Source organism: Onychomys torridus, chromosome 21, assembly GCF_903995425.1.
Source record: "Onychomys torridus chromosome 21, mOncTor1.1, whole genome shotgun sequence".
In the NCBI taxonomy this organism is placed as follows: Eukaryota; Metazoa; Chordata; class Mammalia; order Rodentia; family Cricetidae; genus Onychomys; species Onychomys torridus.
Window position 1 is genome coordinate 2890244 of NC_050463.1, and position 27708 is coordinate 2917951.

At 42.6% G+C, this 27708-nt stretch overlaps 1 long non-coding RNA gene across 1 annotated transcript; it reads left to right on the forward strand.

Moving 5' to 3' along the window:
• The first annotated feature begins 64 nt into the window (after nucleotides 1-64).
• LOC118571940 lies at nucleotides 65-14770 on the forward strand. Its single transcript, XR_004943411.1, has 3 exons — nucleotides 65-305; nucleotides 6699-6772; nucleotides 13553-14770. It is a non-coding gene; the product is annotated as an uncharacterized LOC118571940 (long non-coding RNA).
• The last annotated feature ends 12938 nt before the right edge of the window (nucleotides 14771-27708 follow it).

Consider the following 27708-nt stretch of genomic DNA (forward strand, 5'->3'; position numbering starts at 1 on the left):
TACTGTGGAGGGAGGGATACAGCACAGAGTTTTCCAGCCCCAGCATCCACTTCAGGCACATAGCTGTCCCTGACAGGCTGACATTGGCTTTGCTGCAAAACTTGGAACTGGACTGCAAGGTCGTCCCTGCACCTTTCCTGCAGTCAGATAGGCACTTCTTCGTCCTGGACACAGGGTGTTAGGTCTCAAACCAGAGACAAATGGCTGAGGCGCCTAATTAACATATCCAAGCAAGACATTGTCTGCCAGATTCTCCCTGCATCCCTCAGTTGGGCAGGCACTGAGAGAGTGGAGGTGGTCTGCAGGTGGGTGACCTATCTAGAGTTCTGGTGGCCAGCATAACATCTTGTCAAGTAGGGGGCCTCTGTCTGAGTTGTGGGCTTGGACATGACACCAGGAAGTGAAGATGGGAGGGGTTTGAGAGTAGGGTGGTCAGGCAACTGAAGAGTGAGTGAATGTCCTCTGGCAGATGGCACACCTGCAGTTTTGGTGGCCTGCATGGCCACTGGTCAAGCATGGGGTCTCTGTTTGAGTTGGGGACTGGGATCACAGTTTTTGAATATCTGAAATATATTTCTCTCAGGAGATTTCTTGCTCTTATCATTCTCTTGATTCCAATGGTCAGTGGTAAATTCTCAATAGATTAGTAATTTCTCTTTGTCCTTCATTTTATTTTTTAGACATTGTACCACAGTGCATTTTATAAGCAAAGCAGGCCCCATATTGATATTGCATCATGTGAAATATGAAGTAAGACTTGTCTAGAAAGTGTTGTCTTGGAGCTGTGCATAAACCATCAATTTTCTAGCCTCAGTGAATGCCTTTCTTAAAGATTTTGCTCCCTTTTCTTTTGGGAGAAGGAAATTCCGCCATCCTATGGTTTTGCTTCCCCAAAGTTACTGTATTACCTAGGTGGAGATTCTGAAGTGAGGTTGCAATGGACAGGTTTCCATTTCTTACTTTTAAATACAATATATTTGCATATGTGAATGTTTTCTGCATGTTTTTATATGTACTGAATGCCTGCCTGGTGAATATGGAGTCCTGAGGTTGTCACCAAACACTTGGCACTGGAATCAGGTACTGTAGTGAGCTGCCACATGTGTAGATAGAATTGAACTGGGTATGCCTACAAAAGCAGCAAGTTCTTTCTACCATTGAAGTCTTTCTGTAGCCTCCAGCTTTACATTTCTCATAGACACCTTTGAAGAATTGGGGATATAACCTTGTGTCTTCTTTCTGAAATATAAAAGAACAATAATAAATGACAATTTTTCTTGGAATCTAAAAAGAGTGAGCTCAAATATTGAAGTAAAGAACCATGTTAGAATGACAAGATTCAAATTTTAAATTGAACTGATCTCATAAGAAGCAAAATGCTTAATATTAATGAAGAATTAGTATAATTCTGACAAACTTTGTACATTCTTGTTGATCTCAGAAGATCTTTCTGCTTCATCTGAATGCATTGTCACATGGGCTATTTATTTATACAAACTTCTCTAACAATTCTATAGTAAAAACATATATGGAATTTCTAAAATTGTTATTCACCTGTATTGGCTTGTGGAATAACAGTATCTAATATTGATTATTCTATTTATTTCATGGTAGTCAAAGTAGTGTCATAACTTAACATCACAGATTATTTGACTTTGTTGTGTATTTTAGAACATGGGATATATGTACAGTTACTGATCTTCCTAACAGTAAAACAACAGAACTCATTGACTTTGATTCATCCCTGAATTCTGCCTTCCACATTGTTCTGCAAAGGGTGCAGCATTGAACCTGGGCTTCAGTATCCCAACTGAGCATTTTAGAATAGCATCATGTGAAGCCAAGATTCAGTTGAGCCAGTATCCATATGAGAGCAGGACTATTGTTTAAACATTTGGAAGCAGTTTTGCTTATCATAATTTTTCCATGTGAGATTAGACATGGTGATAATGTTTAATATCAAAAAGCCCCTCATAAAGGTACGTCTATACCTCAAATAGTTATTTCATATTCCCTAAAAGTTTAATGTTTGCAAATTCTTTATGTCATCCTGTTTTCTTTTATTATTAAGAAATTTTCTATTCACTTTACCTTCCAACCACAGATTTCCCCCCTCTTCCCTCTTCCCGTCCCACAGCCTTCCCTGACAAACCCAACTCCCATCCCCACATTTTCCAAGTCAAGGTCTCCCATGGCGGGTGCTGGTGGCACATGCCTTTAATCACAGCACTTACGAGGTAGAGCTAGGCGAATCTCTGTGAGGTCAAGACCAGCCTGGTCTACAGAGAAAGATCCAAGACAGGCACCAAACTACACAGAGAAACCCTGTCTCAAAAACAAAACAACAACAAAGAAAAGCTGGGATGTAGCTCAGTTACCTGCGTGCTTACCTAGCATGCACAGAGCACTGGAATTGATACCTGGATCTAGGACATGATGGTACATACCTGCAATGCTAGCACTTAAGAGGTGAAGGTTAGGAAAATAGTTCAAGGTCATACTCAAGTACATCTTGTCTCATTAAAAAAAATAGGTGGAAAAAGATTGGCTTTTATAGGTCTGGGCCACAATCTGTATGTCTTTATTCCAAACCTATCCATCCTCTGTGGTCCTAGCAGGGGATATTGAAGCTCCTCTGAACAAAGGCTCCATTCTTCTGAAGAGACCCCACCCCACATAGTGGGGGCTTCCTCCTGGTCCCTGGATTAGACACAAAATACACCCCAACACTGTTTTCACAGGGAGATCCTTTATTAAGCAGTGAAGCAAAGTTAAAGTGACTGCTTTGTGACTTGGACAGAAAAACAGCAGCAAAGGACCTTGCATGTGTCTGATATTTAAAGAAGAAAAAAAATGTGTTATAACGGGCTAGGATGTGCTTTTTAATTGGACATGTTAATTAGGTGAACCGAAGGGGGCTTCTGACTGCTGAACTATAGATGGCTGGACCTTGATAGTCAGTCTCAGGAGGAGGAAGTGCCAAGTAGGGTAATAGTGGCTAGCTTTAGGAGTGTAATCTAATGGTATTTAGCAAGGCAGAGGGTACTGGGGAAAAGGGCAAGGCTGCCAGAGCCACACACTCAAGTGGGCTAGTGTCCCTTCACTCCCCTTATACCCAGGCCCACACTAGGGTCATGTTCTAGACCCTAGTGCCAGCCTTCTGTCCTGTCCATGGAATTAGGTCAAGGAACACACAGAGAACTGTGGAGAGGAAAGAGTGTTTATTTAATCAGAGGTCCTTTCAGGGAACCTGGTTTATGTCAGTATATAAAAGGCAGTAAAATGAAAGGAATGGAAATGTGGAGAACAGTCACAGAAGAAAGGACAGAGTGAACATCCTCAGATCACATGTTACAGCAGTCAGGCCTTAAGCCTCCATCCCATCTTTATTTTAGGCAGGCAGACAGATATCACTGGGAACCTTTTCATTGACTGCCCCTGGAACCCCCAGCCTAGGCATTGTGCCCCTCACTAGAAGCTTGCAGCTTGGAGACTAAATGGCTCCCATATTGTCATCTCTCATTATACTGAGGGACACCTCTGGGTCTCTTAATGAAATGCTACCTGATGTCATGATTCCCTTACGTGGTCTCTAAGACATGCAGCAGCTGACAGGGTATTGGAGTATTCAAAGAGGGACATGAAGATGACGAAGCAGGAGTCAGGCAAAGACAGGTAGTAGCACTCTCCTGCATTGTACAGCAATATCAGGGAAAGACGCACAAGGTTGTTAGTCAGAAACTTGGCAGTCAGCAGCTGTCCTTATCAGGCTGTAAGGAATGAGAAATGGCCCAGCCCAGCTTGGTCCTCAGAGACCCTTGGAAACTGGAAACAACTTCTGGGCTTGGTTACCTTTGGGATGCTGAGATCCAGAGGTACAATGGTGGTGCCTGTAAGATACTTTTTTTTTTTTCTTTCTTTTTTGAGACAAATTTTCTTGTATCCCAGGCTGGCTTCAAACTCATTATGTTCAAGAATGACCTTGAACTTCTGATCTTCCTGTTTTGCCCCTCAAGTGCTGGGATTATAGCTGTGTACTACCATACTTGATATATGAGATGCCCTGGATCAATGTCAGGGTTTCAGGAGGTATACTAGGCAAGCAGTGGTAACAACTGAGCCACATCCCAACTCCCTAATATTCGAACAGAGCTTTTCTTCTGTGTAGATATGTGTGCCTGTACATGTACTCACACCCCTGCCTGATAACACAATTCAGAACTGTACACATGGCCTGGAGAGATGTTTCAGTTATCTAGAGTGAGTACTGCTCTTGCAGAACACCCACGTTCAGTTCCCAACATCCACACCAAGCAGCTCACAGCTACCTGTAACTCAAGCTCCAGGGTATCTGATGCCCTTTGGGCATAAGAGCCATCTGTGGACACTTGCACTCACATGCACACACCCCCACACACATTTACACACAATTTAAAAATAATTTTAAAAATCTTTGCTGGACATGGTGGCACAGGCACATGAGGAGCAGAGACAGGTGGATTTCTGTGTATTCAAAGCCAGCCTGTTCTACAAAGTGAATTCCAAGACAGCCAGAGCTTTATAGTGAGACCCTGTCTCGGTAAAACAAAAGCAACAAAGTAGTAATTTTTATGTCTACAAACAAAATATAATATATAAGATTACACAGTGATAGAATTCTGCCCTCACTCCAGCTGCATGACCACACATGCACAGTTCAGGAGCTGAGCAAAGGGTCTTGTGTCTTATATCATCAGTGTGCACTGGTGACTGTGTGTGCATGGTATGGTCACTCAATCAGAGCATGCCTGTCATAGTTCTGTAAGCCCACCTGCTCCTTAAAAATCCAGACACAGACATCTCTCTTCCCTTCTCTGTTCCCCCCTCAACTACCCCTTTTCTCTCTCTCTCTTTCTCTCTCTCTGATCTCTGCACATGCATCTCCCCCAGGCCTGGCTCTTCTCTCCCCCCCCCAATAAAGCTCTGATACTGGGTTTTGTCATGGCTTGTGTTTGCGGGTAACCAGTGCTGCTTACCATTCTTAACATTGGTGCCATGATGAGACAGGCTCTTCCGTTGCTCTGCATCCTGTCCAGAATCCTGTGCTGCCCACTACTACCAACTCTGCTTTTTTTCATTTGTTCTGCACAACACACACACACACTGCTAAGATTGGTGAGTCCCTCATCCTTTCCTGCGACTGTAGCCTGAGATATATTCCTCACGCCAGACCCCCAGGGGGTACTCAGCTGTGTACCATGACACATTCTCTCTTGACAAAGTATTGAATACCATTTGGACTCCCAGGGATTGCTCCAGTATGTAGGCCCAGCCTTTACCCTTATCATGACAGTGATTGGGTAATTTGTGCTGTTAATGCCGGTCTACAGACTGCCTATTCTCAAGGATGCTTGAAATAGGAGCCTGGGAATCCCGTTTGTATTTTAATTTTTTATTTATTTTTCTTTCTTGGTTGCAGACATGGGACATGGGGACTTTCTCCTCCCTGTTCCAGTCCTCCTCTGAAATTTGCCCACATAACGGCTGCTTTAACCTAGATATTTCAGAGGAATTGTCTAACTTCTGCCAATGAATGGGCAAATGAAAAGAGTTACCTTATCCCCATGCTTTTACCTAAGTTCTAAACCCTCCCTTTCTGACTCTCTCTCTCCTGACCACTTGCATTCCTGAACTTAAGGAATCTCTGACTCCAAAGAACCTTATTGTATCTGTTCTCTGCTCTTTTCTTCGGTACTGGGTGGGCTGCAAAGCACAGACAGGTCTGGAAGCAGGCTAGGACACATGCAAATAAGTTTACAAGCAGAACCCACGTGGGGAATCACAATATTCCAGATGACTTTTAGCTGGGGATCAGTTTATAGCCTGCTTCTTGGCAGGTCTTCCTAAAGCTGTTCTCAAGCCACCAAATTATCACACACACAAAAAATCAAGACTCAGAATAAAATCCATCTCTTGTCTCCCAGAGCTCACAGACATAAGGGCTAAAACTTAAGCATCTGTCCTGACCCAAAAGGTGGAAGTTTCAGCTGTGGCATTTAAGGTGGACCATGGGAGCAACAAGAAAGCCTGTGACCAGAACTGTCAAATGCTGGCACATGCCATCCAAATGGCTGCATAAGGTCTTCCAGGTCCCTGTTTTAGAAGGCTACTCAGGCTAGTGCATCCCCTGCTGGGCCATCAATTTAGTCTTGTTCAAAGTGCTACCTGGAGAGACAGCTCTGGTCAGCTGGCTGCACCCGGGAACCAAGTGGCATGGGGACAAACAACTTCCCAGCAGACTTCCCAGGCTTGGCCACGGGCTCACAGGGAACACAGGATGCAACATGGAGGCGGTCCATTTCCTTCCTGTTGGACACTGAACCACTTACTCAGTCCTGAGGGAGTTTTGGGGTCCCACCTCTCCTCATTTCCCTATTGTCAGGGTAGGCGGACAGTCTTACGCACCTCAGTAGACTTAATTGGACTTTCAGGGTTACTTAATGGGAAAAGATTTTCTGGATAAAGTAGGAGCTTTCATTTCATTTGCTCCCTCCATGTGCCTCACTCCAGACCGGTCAGCAGTACTTCCCATGCACAGGGACACAGACAGAGCCCTGCTCTCTGCCTTGTCCCCAATTCCAGAAGAATGATGTCTCAGCCCACAAGCTTTTCTCTTCCCATTTCCTTCTTCTAATTAACTACTCAGCTTATTATTACAGGATCACCATGGAGCTGGAATCCAAGGACCATCAAACATCTACCCAGATGGTAAAGGAACCACAACAGTTAAAAGGTATCTACACCCCCAGACCAAAAGGGTCTGGGCTCTGCAAAAAAACAGACTTTAATATAACCATCTATTACTGTTAAATGCTCTCAGAAATTGATCACCTGTGTCTCCTAGATGCTAAACTAATAAAGGAAACAGATGCCTTAAAATAATCTGTCTCTAATAAGGCTTATCTCAGGTAAGAATTAAGAAGAGTACTAAACATTACAGTGGTCGCCAGCCCAAGACTTTAATTTTCTCACGGCTGCTTTTTAATGTGTTTAAAATTTTTCCTAGGCTCCAGAAACTATCTTAAGCCCATCTGACAGGTCGGATCTACTTCAGATAAGTGCTGAACCCAAACTCTTCTAGTCTTGGGATCCCCTCTATCACCCTGGGAACCCCCAAAGGAAAATAATAATAATGATAATAATAATAATATTATTATTATTATCATTATTATTATCATTATTTCTTCTAAGCTTTTTTCTGTCTCACCAGCATCTTGTCAGATACAACAGCAGCCAAAATGCCAGTTGGAGATAGTTTTTTGGTTAGGGAGGAGCTCATGTCTACTTCCCCTTCTCAGCGGGGATCCTATCTGTCTTGGATCTGGGCAGGTCCTGTGCATACAGCCACAGTCTCCCTGAGTTCTTATGGTAGCACATCTTTTTTTTTTTTTAATTTATTTATTTATTGTGTATATAGGGTTATGCCTGCATGTGTCCCTGCAGATCAGAAGAGGGCACCAGATCTCATTACAATTACAGGTGGTTGTGAGCCACCATGTGGTTGCTGGGACTTGAACTCAGGACCTCTGGAAGAGCATTCAGTGCTCTTAACCGCTAAGCCATCTCTCCAGCTTCAGCCAAAATGCCAAGCCAAGAAAATTGAACAGCTCTGAGACAGCAGACAATTGCGTACCATCCCAGGACACCTGTCTACCTTGGAATCCCCCTTCCCTACTGCCCAAGAGTCAACCGACACCAACCAAGTCAGCTGGAAGCAGGTTTTCTGGGAGAAACAACACCCCTATTCCTGTTCACTCACTTTTTTATAATAAACAGTCTAGAATGTTAGAATTCTGCCCTTACTCCAGCTACATGACCACACGTGCAGTTCAGGAGCTGGGCAAAGGGCCTTGCGCCTTGTCATCAGTGTTCACTGGTGACTACCTTCGAGTGGCATGTCACACAATCAGTGCATGCCTGGCATAGCTCCCTAAGCCTACCTGCTCCTTAAAAAAGCCAGACACAGAACTCTCTCTTCCCTTCTCTGTTTTCTCCCCCACCACACATGCTACCTCTTCTCTGTCTCTCTCTGTCTGCTTTCTGCACGTGGGTCTCCCCTAGGCCTGGATCTTCTGCCCCCCTCCAATAAAACTCTGATATTGGGTTTTGTCATGGTTCATGACCTTTCTTTGAGGTAACCAGTTTTGTTACCCAGCGCCACTTATCATTCTTAACACACGTAAGTTATGTCTAGATTTGAAAAGCACAGTATCCTTAGTACTTTGGTTTTTTGTTTGTTTATTTTCCTCCTCCTTACCCTGCTACAGACAGAACTCGGGTCACACATGCTAGACAAGTCTTCTACCACAGTCCTCAACCCAGGACCACCATTATTTATTTTTTTTTTGGTGTTCCTCTTAGACCTCTGATACCACAGATCTATACCTTCTCCCCTACTATTCCACATGAAAACCTCTGTGAGGATCAGTTCCAGAAAAAGAAATTGAAATTAAAAAATAAAAGACACAGGAATGATCTAGCTTCCTGCAAGAAAGAAGAGAGGCTTAGACTTAATACCCGGTCCTCTCTTAGTCTTTGCTGACTCATTGAAAAAGAGAAGTTTCCAGCCAAGGTCAGGGTGAATAGGGCCATGAAGATCCAGCTGGGCAGAAGATTCTCTATGTTCCCACACTCTGCTCTTGTTCCCACTCTAGACTATGGCTGAATCAGTCCCTGGAAGCTGTGGCAGCCTGAATCTAGGTACTGGTGCCTGCAATGCTGATTCAACTTCAGCCTTCACAGCAGGGACCAAGGCAATAGTGACTAGGGTGGATTTTTGTGTCACACAAGCTAAAGTCATCTGAGAAGACAGAACCTCAATTAAGAAGATGCCTCCATAAGTTCATGTTGTAGGCAAGCCTGTAGAACATTTCTTAATTGGTGATTTATTTGGGAGGTTCCAGCTCCTTGTGGGTGGTACCATCCCAGGGATGGAGGTACTGGATTCTATAAGAAAACAAACTGACCAAGACATGGGTACCAAACCAGTCAGCAGCCTTCCTCCATGGAAATGGTTCTCAACTTTTCTAATACTGGGACCCAGTAATACAGTTGGTCAAGTTGTGGTGACCCCAACCAGAAAATTACTTCTGTCACTACTCATAACTTTAATTTTGATACTGATATGAATTGAAATGCAAATATCCAATATGCATGATATCTGACATCTGACCCTATGAAAGGGGACCTCAGCAGCACCCCAGAGGGTTCATAACTCATAGGTTGTGAACCATCACTCTGTGTCCTAGACATCAGCTCCTGCCCTGTTTGAGTTGAGTTCCTGTTCTGACTTCCTTCATTGATGAGCAGTGTGGTGATATTGTTTCCCCCAATATATTGTGTACCCTAATAAACTTACCTGGGGTCAGAGAACAGAACAGCCACTAGATAGACATAGAGGTCAGAAAGTGGTGGCACACACACACACACACACACACACACACCTTGAATTCTAGCATTCTGGATTCAGAGATCCATCTGGATCTCTGCAATTTCAAGGCTACACTGGAAATTTAGCCAGGCATAGTGGTACACACCTTTAATCCCAGGAAGTGAAGGCAGGAAGCAGAAAGGTATATAAGGCATAAAATCCAGGAACCAGAGCCCTTTAAGCTTTTAGGCTTTTAGCAGCATTTCAGCTGAGATCCACTGGAGTGAGGACTCAGAGGTTTCTAGTTTGAGGAAATAGGATCTGCTGACTCCCCATGGGAGACCTTGACTGGGAGGAGGTAGGAATGAAGGGTTGGTTGGAGGAGGAAGGCTGTGGGGCAGGAGGAGGGAGGATAGGGGAATCTGGTTGGTATGTAAAATGAATAGAAAATCTCTTCATTTTAAAAAAGAAAGGTTATTGGTTTCCCATAGTACCCAAGTTCAGTTCCTAGCACCTATATCAGGTAGCTCACACTGCCTGCAACTCCAGGCAGTGAATGGTCACAAAACTTTCAACTCCAAGAGTATACAAGACCTCCAACTGCCACTGGCACTGACACTTATGTGCACATACCTACACATAGACACACACGTACATACAATTAAAAATCAATCTTTAAGAAAGAATATTTCATCGGGTGGCACACGCCTTTAAGCCCAGCGCTTGGGAGGCAGAGTCAGGTGGATCTCTGTGAGTTTGAGGCCAGCCTGGTCTACAGAGTGAGTTCCAGGAAAGGAACAAAGCTACACAGAGAAACTCTGTCTCAAAAAAACCAAAAAAATAAAAATAAAAAGAATATTTCTTGAGTCCATGTAGTCTTTTGAGCATGTTGTCCTTCCGGATGCTAAGTGGTGAGAGTATGATGGGTCAGTGGGCCATGGAGAAGTTTTGCAATTCACCCAGGCTATTTAGAGAGGCCCCGGGCATGTCTTGCTTGGCTAGTAGAAAACATCAACTTTAAAAAAAATATGAATTTTTAAAAAGAGATTGTCAGAAGGAAGTGTGGCCATTATCTTTATAAACTAGAAGCAGCCTATAATTCCTTGATCTAATTTCTCTCCTAAGACCTACTTATGTCTATCTTATCAGCTCTGTTTTAAAACAGCCTGCCATGAAAGCTCCTGTTGCCATGTCTAGGAAAAGTGCAGAAGCCAGGGAAACTGTCATATTTAATTTTACAGTGATTTATGAGTCTTTGATGGTCACTGTTGCAGGGAATGAAAACCTAGACCAACTATCTTAAGGGACTCACTTCTCTTTTGAAGTTTGCTTTAATTTATTTATATAATTATTCTATTTTTAAAATGTAGCAGCCTATCTAGGATAGCAGAAATTCAGTTTCTGACAGGTTAAGTTAAGGATAAGTCCTAGTGACTTGCATAATGACTGAAATTACTTCATCATGCCCTCATGGCTGGGTACTGCCCAATCAAAATGTTACACTTTAGGAAGTAGCACTTTAAAGGGAATGTTTAAAAAGAATTAAAGGGTTGGGGATTTAGCTCAGTGGTAGAGTGCTTGCCTAGCAAGTGCAAGGCCCTGGGTTCGATCCTCAGCTCCACATACAAAAAAAAAAAAAAAAAAAGAATTAAAAATACTAAGAAAACACTTGTTTGCATATTTGAAGAATTTCATTTGTGACCTAGATAAAGTTAACACTTCCCAACATCAATACCTTACAACATGAAGATCCAGCATTACCAGGCTAGCTTAGGTGGCAGTTTGAATGAGAACGACCCACATAGGCTCCTGTATTTGATTGCTTGGTTACCAGTAGGTGGGACTGTTTGGGAAGGATTAGGAGATGGGGCCTTGTTGGCAGAGCTGTGTCCCTGGGGTTGGGCTTTGAGTTTCAAAAGACTTGTGCCATGTCCAGTGAGTCTCTGTCTCTGTCTCTCATCTCTCTCACACTCTTCCATTTGTGGATCTAGATGGAAGTTCTCTGCGACTTCATGCCACGTTTTTCCTCCTGTATCATGGACTTAAGCTTCTGAAACACTTTCTTTTATAACTTGTCTTGGTCATGGTATCTTATCACAGCAATAGCAATGTAACCAAGACAGCTTGGGGGCTGTCCTACACAGTCAATGCTTTACATCCTGAGGACCCAGTATTTTCATGTTAGCTCAAGAACTGCTAGGCATGCTCAGCACCTTACAGCACTGAGGACCCAGCACTATCATGTCAGGGGCTGTTTTACATGCTTAATGCCTTACAATGTATGGACCCAGTGTTTCCATGTCAGGTTGGGAGTTGTTCTACATGGTCATGTATGCATCTTTCTTTAGGCTATGACATCTTTCCTCATCTAACGCCCAGCCTTACTCTAAATCCTAAACCTAAGTAAAAGTGTCCCCAAATCTGTCAGTCTAATGCCACCTTCACAATTTTTGTTATATCAATGTATCACTCCATGGTTATTTACTGAATGATTTTTTTAAAGGATTTATTTATTTATGTGTGCAATGTTCTTCCTGCATGTATACCTTCATGCCAGGAGAGGGTATCAGATCTCATTACAGTTGGTTGTGAGTCACCATGTGCGTGCTGGAATTGAACTCAGGTCCTCTGGAAGAGCACCCAGTGCTGTTGACCATTGAGCCATCTCTCCAGGCCTGAATGGTTTTTCTTTAACACCTAAAACCTTTTAAAATGGAGCCAGCCCCAAGTGAGATACTGAATATCTCACTAGTTAAATAAAATTGTTGTCACTTATTTAAAATAATGCTGTGTCTTCCAACATTGTTTGCCATTCTTGAAGACTATATCGAGTGTGTAGCCAGCAGTGAAACTAAATCAAATGAATCCCCTTTGTGGTTCAGTTAGGAGACAGGAGTCGCTTCTCACAAAACATCTGGCTTTTGAGCTCCAGGAGGCAGGAGAAGCAAAGAGTGAACTCTCTCCATGGGGTGTGTATGGAGAGAGTGGAAATAGCCTTTCCCACTACACTGGACCAGACCTCCCTGCTACCCTTTCCCAGTGAATATGACAACTTAGTCCGATCTCAAACTGGAACTTCCCACTTAAAATTTAATTTCTAGTTACAATCAATGTTTCTGCCTGAAGGACCAAAAGGAGTCTCCATTTGCTGTTTGGAGGACCTGAGGTCTGTTATCCCTACATCTAAACCCTTACTTTCTGCACCAGAATTCCAGGAAATCCGGGGAAACCCTGTGAAAAGAACAACTGATACTGTGACTGTTTTGAAATGCCACTTGGAACTGGTTGTGGATAGATTTGGTCAACCATTTTTATGATGGCTATCCATCAATCCATAGGTGGGGGAGCTCCCACTTCCATTGCAGCACATCACTTGTACAGATTTGCCATTACCTTTTCTCCTTTGGGACACAAGTCACCCTTTTCACCCCTGGATACCTAGAAGAAAAACAAAAGAGAGGGTCAATGCACTAACATTGCACTTGTGGTGGGGGAAGGGGGTTAGGGGTAGGAGCATTTCAAACTGATAAACTCCTAGGACAAATCCCTCATTTTGGCAAAGCTCCAGGCTCAGATAATAGGTAGCTTGCCCAGTAAAGGCATGCTTTCTGGCTAAACCCCCTAAGTCCTCTTTTTTTTTTCTTTTGATTTTTGTTTTGTTTGTTGTTGTTATTGTTGTTTTGTTTGTTTGTTTTGTTTTGTTTTTGTTACATGTTTCTCCATGTAGTTTTGGTGCCTGTCTTGACTTTTGCTGTGTAGACCAGGCTGGCCTTGAACTCACGGAGATCTGCCTCCTGAGTTCTGGGATTAAAGTTGTGCTCCACCACCGCCTGGCGCCTCTAAGATCTCTTAATGTTGGGTAAAAAAGGGAAACATAGAAAGACCTGGGTCTCAGATCCTCTCATCTCACAGGGTCTGGGTCCCAGTTGCCTGTTGGTGTTTATTTTGGTAAAAGAGAAGACTGTGTGATAGAATCCTGGCCCTAGGCTAAGTCCTCTCTTCCAGCACCCCTATGCTGACTGAGGATGACTCCCTACATGGCTCTCATTTGTTTACCTGCTCCCTGTGGGAAACAGGAAACTCACTGGGAGGTCCTTTTTACCAGAATTGCCCTGCCTTAGGAGGCCTGCTCTTCTCTCTCAGCCCATACAGGATGAAGGACAGAGGAGTAGCTGGGAATGATGGCTGCAGTTGATATCTGAAGAGAGAGCTGGGCCTGTCTTCCACCCACCCCCATCTCCAGAGCTGTGCCCAGACCAAACTCTGGATGCTACCAACCACCAATTCCAGAGCTGCGCCCAGACCAAAATCTGGGAAGCTACCAACCACCAACTCCAGAGCTGCGCCGAGACCAAAATCTGAGATGCTACTAACCACCAACTCTAGGATCTGGTCTGGCACGAGAGACAAGGACTGATTTTCCCCCTCTGGATCCCGGGAAGCCCTAAAAGAAAGCAGACTGTTTATAATCAGCCTCCAAGACAGCCAGGTGTGCAGTAAGAATGGAAGGACTCCAGAATGTGCTGCTTATGTCTCTGCACTCTACTGTGAGTTTTAAAGGGCATGTAGCTGTAAACAGGAAGATGTCCAGGAGGCTTGTGTTTATACTAGGCCTAAAAACAAAGTAGCTTTTCTCAGCCCTCAAAAGCCTAATCCAGTGGCAAAACCCTGATAGCCAAAGAGAACAACAGGAACAGGATCCCCATGTCCCTGTACCCCAGGGCATGATGTCCCCCAAAGTGCTGACTCCCCAGCACAGGGTGACAGTCCCCCAGTCCTGCCCTCCCCATCTGTGTAGACAACTGCTGCTCCCCAGTCTTAGTGAGAGGGCCTGGGAAAGTCCCTCTGGACCACACACTGAACTTAGTGTCCATTGGTCCTCTTGACCAGCAAGCCCATCATACCCAGGTCACCTTTGTCACCTTGCAGCAATTAGAAGATGGAAAAGGACCACAGTAATAGTTCTTAGAGAAACAGAAACAGGGGTTGTGGGAAAACTGGGATGGTACCTGGGTGTTGGGTTTGGGTTATAAACTTGAGGTCTCATAAGCCCCTTTGCCTCCTCCCAGGGTTCCACATTCCATCTTTCATTGTGGTTGTTGAGATAAAATAGAGAACAAAAATGCCCAAGATAGTACAGATTGCCAAACGCAATATATACTAAGAAGCTATAAATGGTGATGTTTGATCTTTCCCTGGAAAGGGTTGTGAGAAGGTGGGGAGACAGTATGAAGGCTTCAGAAAACAGGCTTGCCACACATACAAATTCTTTGCCTGATTTGCTTTTTGCATAGGGTGGGTCTTTCAGACACCTCATATACTCTCACGCTCAGTTTGAAGCCAAGCAGAGGGAAAAGTCAGCCTCCGGATAGATAATTGGAGGGTGAGGGGGGTTGGGGGGGTGGTTAACAAGTAGGGTGGGCTCTGTTGTGACTCAGAGTAAGCTTGAATCTTTTTTTATATAGTATTTTTATTTTATAGTTAACTTAATTTCACATATCAGCCACGGATTCCCCCATCCTCCTTCTTCCCACCCCTCAGCGCTCCCCCCAAACCACTCCTCACTCCCACCTTCTCCAAGGCAAGGTCTCCCCTGGGGAGTCAGCCCAGCCTGGCAGACTCATCCAAGGCAGGTCCAGTCCACTCCTCCCTACACCAAGGCTCAGCAAAGTGTCTCAGCATAGGCCCCAGGCTCCAAAAAGTCAACCCATGCACCAAGGACAGGACCTGGCTCCACTGCCTGGGGGCCTCCCAAACAAATCAAGCTAATCAACTGTCTCATTTATCCTGAGGGCCAATTCAAGTTCCATGGTGGTTCCTCTGCCATTCCTTTACTGTTCATGGGCTTCCACTAGTTTGGCTATTTGTCCTCGTGCTTCCTCCAACCATGGTCTCAACATCTCTCTAAGCTTGAATCGTAAGCATTCCCTCTACTACAAAACTCCGTGCCGGGCAGTGGTGGTGCATGCCTTTAATCCCAGCAGTTAGGAGGCAGAGGCAGGAGGATCTCTGAGTCTGAGGCTAGCCTGGGCTATAGAGTGAGTTCCAGGAAAGGTGCAAAGCTACATACACAGAAAGACCCTGTCTTCAAAACAAAACAAAACAAACAAACAAACAAAAAAATTGCATAGGCCAGGCAGCGGTGGTGCACACCTTTAATCCCAGCACTCGGGAGGCAGAGGCAGGAGGATCTCTGTGAGTTCGAGGCCAGCCTGGTCTACCAAACGAGTGCCAGGAAAGGAGCAAAGCTACACAGAGAAACCCTGTCTCGAAAAACCAAAACAAAAAACAAAAAAAAAAACCCAAAAAACAAAACAATAACAACAGCAAAAAAACAAAACAAACAAAACCAAACAAGCAAAAAACCCACAAATTAATCCCCCCAATCAGCATATAGTTGACTTTATATCTCTACTAATTAGAGGTGGCATGCAGTTTTTTGTTTGTTGTTTGTTTTTGTTTTTCGAGACAGGGTTTCTCTGTGTAGCTTTGCTCCTTTCCTGGAACTTCCTTTGGAGACCAGACTGGCCTTGAACTCACAGATATCCGTCTGCCTCTTCCTCCCGAGTGCTGGGATTAAAGGGATAATAAGCCACCACCACCCGGCTTATTGTTTTGTTTTTTAAGGCAGGATCTTGTGTATCCCTGGCTGGTCTCATTGAAATGTAGATGGCCTTGAACTGATGCTCCTGCCTCTACCCACTGAGTGCTAGGATGACAGGAAATGTATCCCCACTCTGGCTGCATATTCTGAATTTTGAATATCTTTATAAATTACCTTAAATGTAAAACTGTTAGGGTTGGCGTTCAAAACAGAGAGCTCCATTCAGATATCGGGTCACAAATGAAGCTTTACTTTAACACGAGCTTGTGGGGCACCAGCGCAAGGAGTAGCTGGCGACCCCGAGTTTGAGGCTCACAGGCCTTTTATGAGGCAGTTCTACCAGGGCAGGGGAGTGGGGTCACCCCGAGTGCAGACACCTGGACGCCAGATGTCTCTGCGGTCTTTCTCAGAGTCTGGGTAGGTAAACGAATTCCAAGCTTATCTAGCAAGGGGTTATTTGGCAAGCATTCTTTCTCAAGCAATTTATCTTGCAAACACAACCCCAGGGGTCATCCTGCAAGCATCCTGTTTGCAAGAATTTTACTTTCATTTAATTTGTCACTTCAACATGTGATCATTGTAAAATAATGGGGAAAAAGAAAAATTGAAATGTACATGTTGCATGCTGAGGATCTAGGTCAGGGGTAGAGCTCTTGTCTAGCATGGACAGGTGCTGGGGCTCATGAGAGAGTGTAAAGGAACCAAGGTATAAGAACTTGCTACATAACTGCTGGAATTATAGCTATAAAATGATGCAGCCACTAGCACCAGAGTAGGCACAGCATTTATAGTAGAGAAAAGGTAGAAACCCCAAATAACTACTGCTTGATGAATGGGTAAACACAGGGTGCTGTGGTAATACAAGGGTCAAGTATCTAGCCTTGAAAAGGGGTAGAGTACTGCTACATCCTATAACAAGAATAAACATTACAGACATTAAACTCAGTGAAGGAAGCAAAAGGACAGAGGCATGGGATAGTTCTCTAATAGATGCTTTGATTTCTATTAAATACCCAGAATGAGAAACCTGAAGCAGAAAGTTAGATTGGTAGCTGATAGGGGGTGGGGTCTGGAGGAATGAATAGTAACTACTAATGAATAAATGGTTTCTTCTCGAATGATAAAAATATTTTAAAATCAAATAGGGTGATGATTGCATACTTTTAAGAACATACTAAGAAAACCCTACTGGATTATATATTTTAATAGAGTGAACTTACTAGATAAGTGTATTAAATTATTATTTAAAGATTACATTTAGTTCATGGGTATTATGTTTTGCCTGCATGCATATTGTACACTGTGTGCATGTCTGGTGCCTGTGAAGATACAGGAGGGTGCTGGATTCCCTAGAACTGAATTTATAGATGGTTGTGAGCTCCATGTGGGTGCTGTTGTGGGCCACAGGGTTTGTAGCTGAGAGATATTGAGGATTACCTTTCTCTCCAGTACAGACTACCTCCCAGTACCATGAACTCTGGTTAGTGGGTGAAGAATCTAGTTAGACATCAGCTGAACTTCTCCATGTTCAATGACAGAAGTGTTACCTTCAGAAACAAGACCGTAACATCAAGTTGTGCAGAGCCACCAACAGCTTTGGAAATACCCTGTGCTATTTGGGGGTTTCTGTGGGTCCCTTTGGTTAAGGACTCAACAAGCTGTACTTTGTTCCTGGCACAGGAGGTTTAAGATGGTGGCATAAGATGTCTAACTGAAGCCTTGTTAAACCTGTTATGTTTTGAGCCTGTTTAGATTCCTTTCATATATGTATAGGGAGCTTCTGGGGTAGTCAGTTTCCATATAGTTTTTCAAAGGGTCTGCAGTGTTGATCGTCCCTGCCCATATTCCCTCCTTTATCTTTCTCTCCCATCCTCCTCTCATTAAACCCTCCTAATCTAGTGTTCATTTATATCTTCATAACACTGTAGACTTTCCCCTTCCTTGAGAGATACTCTCCTCCCTTCTGGTCCCTTACCAGGTACCAAACCTCTGTGGTTATTCAGATTGTAGTTCCTATATCAGAAATGTAAAGGAAAAAAAAAAAACAAACAAAACAAAACCCAAACAGTATTTGTCTTTTTGGGTTTGGGTTGGCCCACTCAGGATGGATTTTTTTCTAGCTCCATCAGGCCAGTGTTAGGGAGGTATTTTCTCATGGCTGCAGGACTGTAAGGACCTGACTCATTACCCAACTCTCCCAGTGTTTTGCTTTGGAGGCCCTGCAGGTAAGTCTACCCCAAAATTACAATTGACAATGCTTTGCACAGGTGCTGAGCATGGTAGGCTTTCATCACCAGAGTCTGACATGGGCATGCGCAGAGCTCGCATGCATGGGGTTCACAGCTCACAGCATATCACAATGCCAGGGTAGCTGTGTTGCTAAGGGTAAAGCAGAGTTTGGCTCCCACTGAACCAAGGATCTGCACTAGCAGGACAGTCCTGTGTGTCAGTGGCAAGAATTTACCAATATTTCAAATTTTTAATGTACCAGTGTTCTATTTTTTACTGTAGGGTTTGGAAGGGTGTGGGTGGGTAAAGGGGGACCGCAGGGAGGGCCTGTGCAGCCTTAAGGCTGACCATGCAGGAAGACATCGACCCAGATGCTTGAATACACCTGCCTGTGGCCCTCATGCCTGGGTCAAGGGCTCTCGTGTCGCAACGACGAAGATGCAAATTTCCCCTCTACTTGATCGGGTATGACCCAGTAGGAAAGGTACAAAGGGCAGCCAGTGTGGGGGACTTGGCTTCAATAGAATGACTTCTTAATTGCCGTGGATACCATGTAAATGGCCATGACACAAGGCACAGGTAATGGGACCTGGGGAGGGGAGAGGCCCAGGAGGGACAGGAACTGTTGGTGACAGTCAGGGCCAACTAAGGAGAAACACACCTTCCAGGACTATAACCTGAGGGAGGGGAGATTTTGTTTTTGTTACTGCTATTTTCAACCTGTTTGCCTTTCATAGTCTTAAGAGCTAAAATTTACATAGATACAAGTGACCTGTAGATGCCCTGGACCTGTAGATTGTATCATATTTCATTTTATATAAGGCACAGTAAACTGCATGATAACCTTTTATTTTCTATAGCAGCAAAGTTAAAAATATTGCCCATTGTGGTCATAAAACATCATGGCAGAGATTTTAGCAACGCTAAAATGAAAAATAAAGAGTAAGGTAAGCACAGTAGCACTGACCTGCAATCCTACCTACTGGGAGGATACCAAGTTCAAGGCCATCTTGGGAAATATAGTTTTTAAATATTGTAAACATATTTGAATAAAAAATTGTATCTTCAGTGGAGGTATAATTCTGTTATTTCTCTTTATTGAAATATTGTGTTTGTTTTCAGTAGGAAGACTAACCATTATTGTATCCACCAAACACTGACTGTCAGGTGCTGGAAGCATTTATCCATGATCTTGAAGATGTGAATTGAAGCATCACAGTAGCACTATGTAAGATAGCTATAGTGTTGAATCCCCATCCTGTGCATGGGGAAATTGAGTTATTGGCGCACATAGGAAGCCTAATATATAACATATAATACCGCCAATTACAGTCATAGAATATCACGAATTATAAGTGACAGAGATGTCAGTGATGCTAAAAGGTGAAATAAAGAATAAAGTAGGCACAGTGGCACTGGCCTGCAATCCTATCTATTGAATACTAGTATATATAATATATAACTAGTTTATAACAGCAATTAGAGTAGGATTTAAATCCAACCTGAATTCACTCTGTTGGGTGTTCTGTTATGCAGATGGGCTGCTCTGAGGAAGGATGAAACTTGTGATAGAGCACCTCCTTTTTTTTCTGGTTTTTCGAGACAGGGTTTCTCTGTAGCTTTTGGAGCCTGTCCTGGACTAGCTCTGTAGACCAGGCTGGCCTCGAACTCACAGAGATCCACCTGCCTCTGCCTCCCAAGTGCTGGGATTACAGGCGTGCACCACCACTGCACCTCTATAAATGGGGCAGCCTGCACTATATACTTAGCCTAGTGAATGAACACTTGAGTAGAGAAATAAGTAAATATTAAAATTCCAGTTACTTCTCTTACATCCCAAGGAAATGATGTTTGCTATCTAGTATTTACAGTTGAATGTGCCTTTAGATGGTAATCTGTAATTTCCCAAAATGTCCTCTCAATTTGTAGGACATCGCTCCATTACGCCTGTGCACACAATCATCCAGACATGTTAGCAGTGTTATTATCCAAAAAGGCCTCTATTGATGTCCAGGATGATGAAGGTTGCACACCCTTGATTAAGGTAGCTATTTGATTAAGGACAGCAGTTTTTGTATGAATTGGAATAGATCTTGTCCTTGTTTGGTTTTTTGTTGCTGTGATAAAACACTGAACAAATCCAATTTGGGAAAGAAAATATTTATTTGGCCCACAATTCACAATTCCACATCATAGTCCATCATGAAGGGAAACCAGGGCAGGAGCTCAAATCAGGAACTAGAGGTAGGAACTGAAGCATAGATCATTGGGGCATTGCTACTTTTCCATGGATTTTTCCAAGGCTTGCAGCTTTCTTTCTCTCTCTCTCTTTCTTTTTTTGGAGCTGAGGATCAAACCCAGGGCAAGTGCTCTATCACTGAGCTAAATCCCCAACCACTTGCAGCTTTCTTATACTACTCTGGACTACCCGCCAAGTTGTGCAAACACCTCTAGGAAGTGGGGCCCTCCCACATCAGCCTCAATCAAGAAAATTCTCCACAGACTTTCCCACAGTCCAATCTTATAGAGGCAATTCTTCAAGTGAAGATCCCTCTTTCTAGGAGTCTTCAGCCTGTGTCAAGTTAGCAAAACAAATGAACAAGCAACCTCCCTCACTATAACAAGAAAGAAATCAGAGAAACATCACCCTTTACAATAGCCACATATAATATAAAATACCTTGGAGTAACTCTAACTAAGCAAGCAAAGGATTTGTGTGATGAGAACATTAAGTCCCTGAAGAAAGAAATTGAAGAGGACATCAGAAAATGGAAAGATCTCCCATGATCATGGATAGGTAGGATTAACATAGTAAAAATGGCAATCTTACCAAAAGCAATCTACAAATTTGATGCAATCCCCATCAAAATCCAAACACAATTCTTCACAGACCTGCAAAGATCAATACTCAACTTCATATGGAAAAACAAAACATCCAGGATAGCCAAAAGAATCTTGTTCAATAAAACAACCTCTGGAGGCATCACAATTCCTGAGTTCAAGCTCTGCTATAGAGCTACAGTAATAAATACCAGCTTGGTAGTGGCATGTAGACCAAAGGAACCATACTGAAGACCCTGACATTAATCTGAACATGTATGAACACCATATTTTTGACAAAGAAGCCAAAACTGTACAATGGGGGAAAAAGCGCATCTTCAACAAATGGTGTTGACATAACTGGATATCAACATGTAGAAAATAACAAATAGATCTATATCTGTCACCATGTATAAAACTTAAGTCCAAATGGATCAAAGACCTTAACATAAATCCAGTTACATTGAACTTGATAGAAGATAAAGTAGGAAGTAATCTTGAACGCATCGTTACCAGAGATCACTTTCTAAATATAACATCAGTAGCACAGACACTGAGAGAAACAATAAATGGGAACTCTTGAAATTAAGAAGATTTTGCAGTGTAAAGGACAAGGTCAATAAAACAAAACAACAGCTTACAGAATGGGAAAAGATCTTCACCAACCCTGCATCTGACAGAGGGCTAATATCCAGAATATATAAAGAACTCAATAAACTAGACATCAAAATACCTAACAGTCCAATAAAAAAATGGGCTATGGAGCTAAACAGAAAATTCTCAACAGAAGAAGCTCAAATGGCTGAAAGACATTTCAGGAATTGCTCAATTAGTCATCAGAAAAATGAAAATCAAAACGACTCTGAGATACAGTCTTACACCTTTCAGAATGGCTAAGATAAAAAACACTGAAGATGGCTTATGCTTGAGAGGATGTGGAGCAAGGGGAACACTCCTACACTGTTGATGGGAATGCAAACTTGTACAGCAACTTCGGAAATCAGTATGGTGCTTTCTTAGAAAATTGGGAATCTATCTCCCTCAAAACCCAGCTATACCACTCTTGGGCATAACCCAAGTAATGCTCAATCACACCATAAGGACACATGCTCAACTATGTTCATAGCAGCATTATTTGTAATAGCCAGAACCTGGAAACTTTCTTGATGCCCTTCAATTAAAGAATGGATAAAGAAAATATGGTACATATACACAATGGAGTACTACTCAGCAGAGAAAAACAATGACATCGTGAGGTTTGCAGGCAAGTGGATGGAACTAGAAAATATCATCCTGAGTGAGGTAACACAAACTCAGAAATACAAACATGGTATGTACTCACTCATAAGTGGATACTAGATGTAAAGCCAAGGATAACCAGACTGCAACTCGCAGCTCCAGGGAGGCTAGCTAGTAAAGAGGACTGTAGAAAAGACACAGGGATTGCTCAGCAATGGAAAAATGGATGAGATCTACATGAGCAAACTGGAGGTGCAAGGTGGTAATGGAGGGCAAGAGTCGGGGGAAAGAGAGCTTAGGGGAGCAGGGCGTCCTAGCTGGATCAGGAACAGAGTGGGAGAACAAGGAAAGAGATACCGTGATAAATGAAGCCATCATGGGACTAGGAAGAAGCAGAGTTCTAGAGAGGTCCCCAGGAATCCACAAAGATGACTCCACTATAGACTACTGGCTGTGGTCGAGAGGGTGCCTGAGGTGACCTACCCTGGTGATCAGATGGCCAAACACCTTAACTGTCATGATAGAACTCTCATCCAGTGACTAATGGAAGCAGATGCAGAGATCCATGGCCAGGCCCAGCAGAGCTCTAGGAGTCCAATCGATAAGATAAAGGAAGGATCATTTGAGCAAAAGCTATCGAGACCATGATTGGAAAAAGTACAGAGACAACTAGCCAAACTAGTGGAAACACATTAACCATGAACCAATAGCTGAGGAACCCCCCCACAGAACTGGACTAGGCCCTCTGAATAAATGAGAAAGTTGTTTAGCTTAAACTGTTTAGTGGGCCCCCAGGCAGTGAGACCAGCACCTGTCCTTAGTGCATGAGCTGGCTTTTTGGAACCTAGTGCCTATGCTGAGACAGTTTTCTCAGCTTTGGTTCAGTGAGGTGGAGAATAGACCTGCCTCAACTGAATGTACCAGGCTCTACTGACTCCCCAAGAGACCTTACCTTGGAGGAGGTAGGAATGGGGGGTGGGTTGCGTGGTAAGGCTGGGGGTGGGTGGGAGGAGGGAGGACAGGGGAATCCGTGGTTTATATGTAAAACGAATAGAAAATCACTTAAGAAAAAGAAAAAGAAGAAGCAATGCCATGTGACAGAGATGTATCCTTGGGAGCTACCTGATACACAGATAGAACCCAGCTTCCTTCAGTCAGAACAGGATCAAAATGCGCACAATTAAGCTGAAAGGAATACAGTATGTTTAGCAGGAGAGTTAGCAGCACTGTGGTGAACAATCTTAGTCTTGAACAGCAGACTGAAGTGACAGGGATGAAAATATCATACCGAGTGAGGTAACCCAGACTCAGAAGGACAAACATGGTAGGTACCCACTCATAAGTGGATACTAGAAGTAAAGTATAACCAGACAACAACTCATAACCCCAGAGATGCTAAATAACAAGGAGGGCCCAAAGAGGAACACATGGATCACCCTTGGAAGGAGAAATAGATGAGATCTCCATGAGTAAACTAGGGATGAGGTATGGGCAATGGAGGGTACGGGATAGAGAATGAGAACATAAGGGAATGGGATGGTTGAACTGAAACAGGGATGGAGTGGAAAAGCAATGAATGAGATACCGAGAGGGAGATATCATGGGAATGGGGAGAAACCCAGTGATAGGAAAGTTGCCAGGAAACCCCAAGGATGACTCCAGCTTGGACTACTAGAAATAGTGGAGAGCATGCCCAAACTGAACTGGCTTACCCCAGTGATCAGGCCAGTGAATAACCTGTCATCACAGAGCGTTTCTCCAATGATTGATGGAAGTAGATTCAGAGATCCACAGCCAAACACCAGGCAAAGCTCCAGGAGTCCTGTTGGAGAGAGAGAAGAGAGTTTCTATGAGCAAATGTATCAGAATCATGATGGGGGAAACCTGCAGAGATGACTGAACCAAACTAATGGGAATTCATGAAGTGGGATCAATGGCTGTAGAGCCTGCATGGGACTGGACTAGGCCCTCTGCAAGATGAGACAATTATGTAGCTTGATCTGCTTGGGGGACGCTCTGGTGGTAGAATCAGAATCCATCCCTGGTGCATGAAGTACCTATGATGGGACACCTCTTGCAGCCTTGAAGCAGGGGGAAGGGCTTGGACTTGCCTCTACTGGATGTGCCTCCCCATGGAAGGTCTTGCCTTCTTGTGGGAAGGATTAGGGAGTGAGTTAAGAGCTGGAGGCTGCTGGAGTGGGAGGAGGGAAGAGGGGAATGTTTGACTTGTGTGTAAAATGAATGGAAAAAAATTCTTAATAAAAAATAAGGAGCCAGGCAAGGGTGGCACACACTTTTAATCCCAGCACTCAGGAGACAGAGCCAGGCAGATCCCTGTGAGTTTGAGGCCAGCCTGGTCTACATTGCAAGATCCAGGAGAGGCACCAAAGCTACACAGAAAAGCCCTATCTTGAAAAAACCAAATAAAAATAGAAAATCTGCACAACAGTTCTTTAAAGTCATATACCATTACCTAAAAATTTCCCCAAAATAACTGAAAAGTCTCAAGAATTCAATCACTCTCTCCACTGTTCATCCTCTTTCTTGCATTGCAAAATAAAAAATATGGATGTTTCTTCATCTGTCTCTGTATTTGTTCTTTATTAGTGAGTAATTAAAATCTCTCACTTTTATTTTGCACACAGTTATAATGTGTGAGAAGAGACCTGCCTATCCATCACTCATGGCACTATTACTCACCTGAGGAAATTTGTAAAGATGCAGCAATGTCCCAATGAGTTCAGATGTTTTCTATGATATTCCTCTAAGTAAAGCACTTGATTTGCTCTCTTTTCTATAGCAGTAATTAGGAATGGAAATGCTCAAATCTGTGAGGCAATAAAACACAGTCTCTAGAACCTTTATTTCAGCATATGGGAGGTTGTAAATGTCAATTCCCAGAGAGGTGTTTAGTAAAAGAATGGAGTTCCTCTTGATTTCTTCAATGGCAAATAACATAGCAAAAATAAGCTGGTAGTTTTCCTCTATCAGTTTGCATAGAAGTGTTATTGCATTCAGTTGGGAACTCAAAATAATCAGATGTACAAATTTAAATGGAATGGCTTCTACATTTTGAAAGCTTGTGTTTTGTTAGAAGACACAATTTCACATCTGCTAATTAATGCTTTTCATTACAATTGTGTGATATGACATTCTCCAACACTATGAAAAGAAATTATTTCCCTCTTAAGCTGCCAGGTTCCTTTGATGGTTTAGTATATATGAACAACCTCATTGAATTCAATCTATCCGTGGCAATATTTAGCTTTTTATAGTTATATATTTATCATAGATTGCATGTATATGTGTTGTGTATTAGTGTTTCTGTCTCTGATGTGTTTGTATACACATTTCTTGTGGGAAAACTTTCAATGCTTGTACATGAAATGCAGATGATAACTTCTCTGACTGTATTTGTTGTTCAGCCCTCTTTAGATTATGTGTCTTAGTTTTCACTACTACACATGCCAGAGAAACTTCTGGGAATTTTCTTGTTGATCTTCCCATCTCCCTGGAAGACCACTTCCAATGTAACTGTGCACTACAATGCCCACTATGATGTGGATTCTCTGGCTCTCAACTCATGTTGCTCACTTGCTTTGTAACCACTTTATACGCTCTGTCTTCCCTTTATTTTTACTTGTAGTGAAGTAAATTATAATGACTTGTAGTGAAGAAGATAACATTTGGAAGGTTAATATACAAGGAGGAAAACAAACTTTCAATATTTAATGTCCATAAACCAAACTTTCATTATTGATAATTTTTCAACTTTTTCTGTAGTTGGGGACCTAAAATGCTTATTTCTATCAAGACAGTTTTAGTTGCTTCATAAAATAAAATGTTTGCTGCAAGCCACAGGAAAATGGAATGGAATTCAGCTACTATGACAAAAGGTCAAGGACTTTTCCAGAGGTCAAGCCATGGCTTAAGAAGTATTGGTGATATTTTAGCTTTTGTATATATATATATATATATTAGTCAGTTCCTGCAGTGGTTTTCTTGTATACTATGTATACTTTCAAGAACTTCTAACAGTGTATTTATGTGAAATTCTTCTCAAGTATCCTAGGCCATAATGGCAAAAGGTCTCCTGAATTAATGTAAATACCCTTCTGGAGACACTGACTGGTGCTACCTGCATAGCTTTATTTCTAGTGCAAATGAAGCTTAAATTTACATTAAATTGTCCTTGACTATTGGATGGTACATTTTCATCACAGATGAAAAAAATATTTAAAAATTATATGTGTTGCGTATACAAGCTTAGATATATTATAGATTGGGGGTTGAGTAGGTAATAGTATTACTCTTTATGATTTATTTAGTTTACTTACTCCTCCCTCTTTAATACTTATATCGATCTCCTTTTCCCTAATTAGAGAACCCCTTCCCCATTCCCATAACCAGAATTCTTGTACCCTGCTATTTCCCACTACATTGTTTTTTGACTCACTATCTCATAAATAATCCCTTTTTACTTTTCTGGTTCTACAAATACTCCTGGGTATATAGTTACATAAGAAGACTTGGAGCTAGAAAAATAAAAATAAAAAAAGAACAATTTTCAGCCAGGTGGTGGTGGTGCCCACCTTTAATCCCAGCACTTGGGGGGCAGAGCCAGATGGATCTCTATGAGTTTGACACCAGCCTGGTCTACAGAGCGAGATCCAGGATAGGCACCAAAACTACACAGAGAAACCTTGTCTTGAAAAAACAAAAACAAACAAACAAAAAAGAAAACAAAAACAAAAACAATTATCAACCTTTGTCTTTTGGGTTTGGGGGTATCTCACTCAATCTATTTTCACCTAATACCATCCATTCACCTGTAAATTTCATGATTTTATTTTCTTTACACCAGAATAATTTTCCATAGTGTTTTTAAACCATATTTTAATCATCTATACCTTGGTTAAAGAACATTTAGGTTGTTTTTATTTTCTAGCTATTGTGATTAGTGACAATGCACATGACTATACAGTGTATGTCAAATAGAATGTCCAGTCTCAGGAACATAAGCCAAAGTATAGCATAGATGGGTCATATGGTAATCTTATTTCTACATTTTGAGAGTCCTCCACACTGATTTTTTTCACGTTCCTGCAACAGTTCGTTATTCCACCAACAGGGAATGTGGATTCCGTTTTCACCACACTATCTCTAAATGTCATTTTCAGTGATTTGGTTCATCTTAGCCATTTTGACAAGAGTGATATGATGTCTTAAGTGTTAATAAAGCTATTATTAAACAACAAGAAAAAAGCAATTTGAGAAGGAAAGAAATTCTTTTGATTTATCCCATCACAGTCCATTGTGGGGAGCCAAGGCAGAGGCTCAAACACGGTATTCCCTCAATTGAGAAAAAGCCTCCCTGTGATAGTGACAATGATGGCAGGCAAGCTTG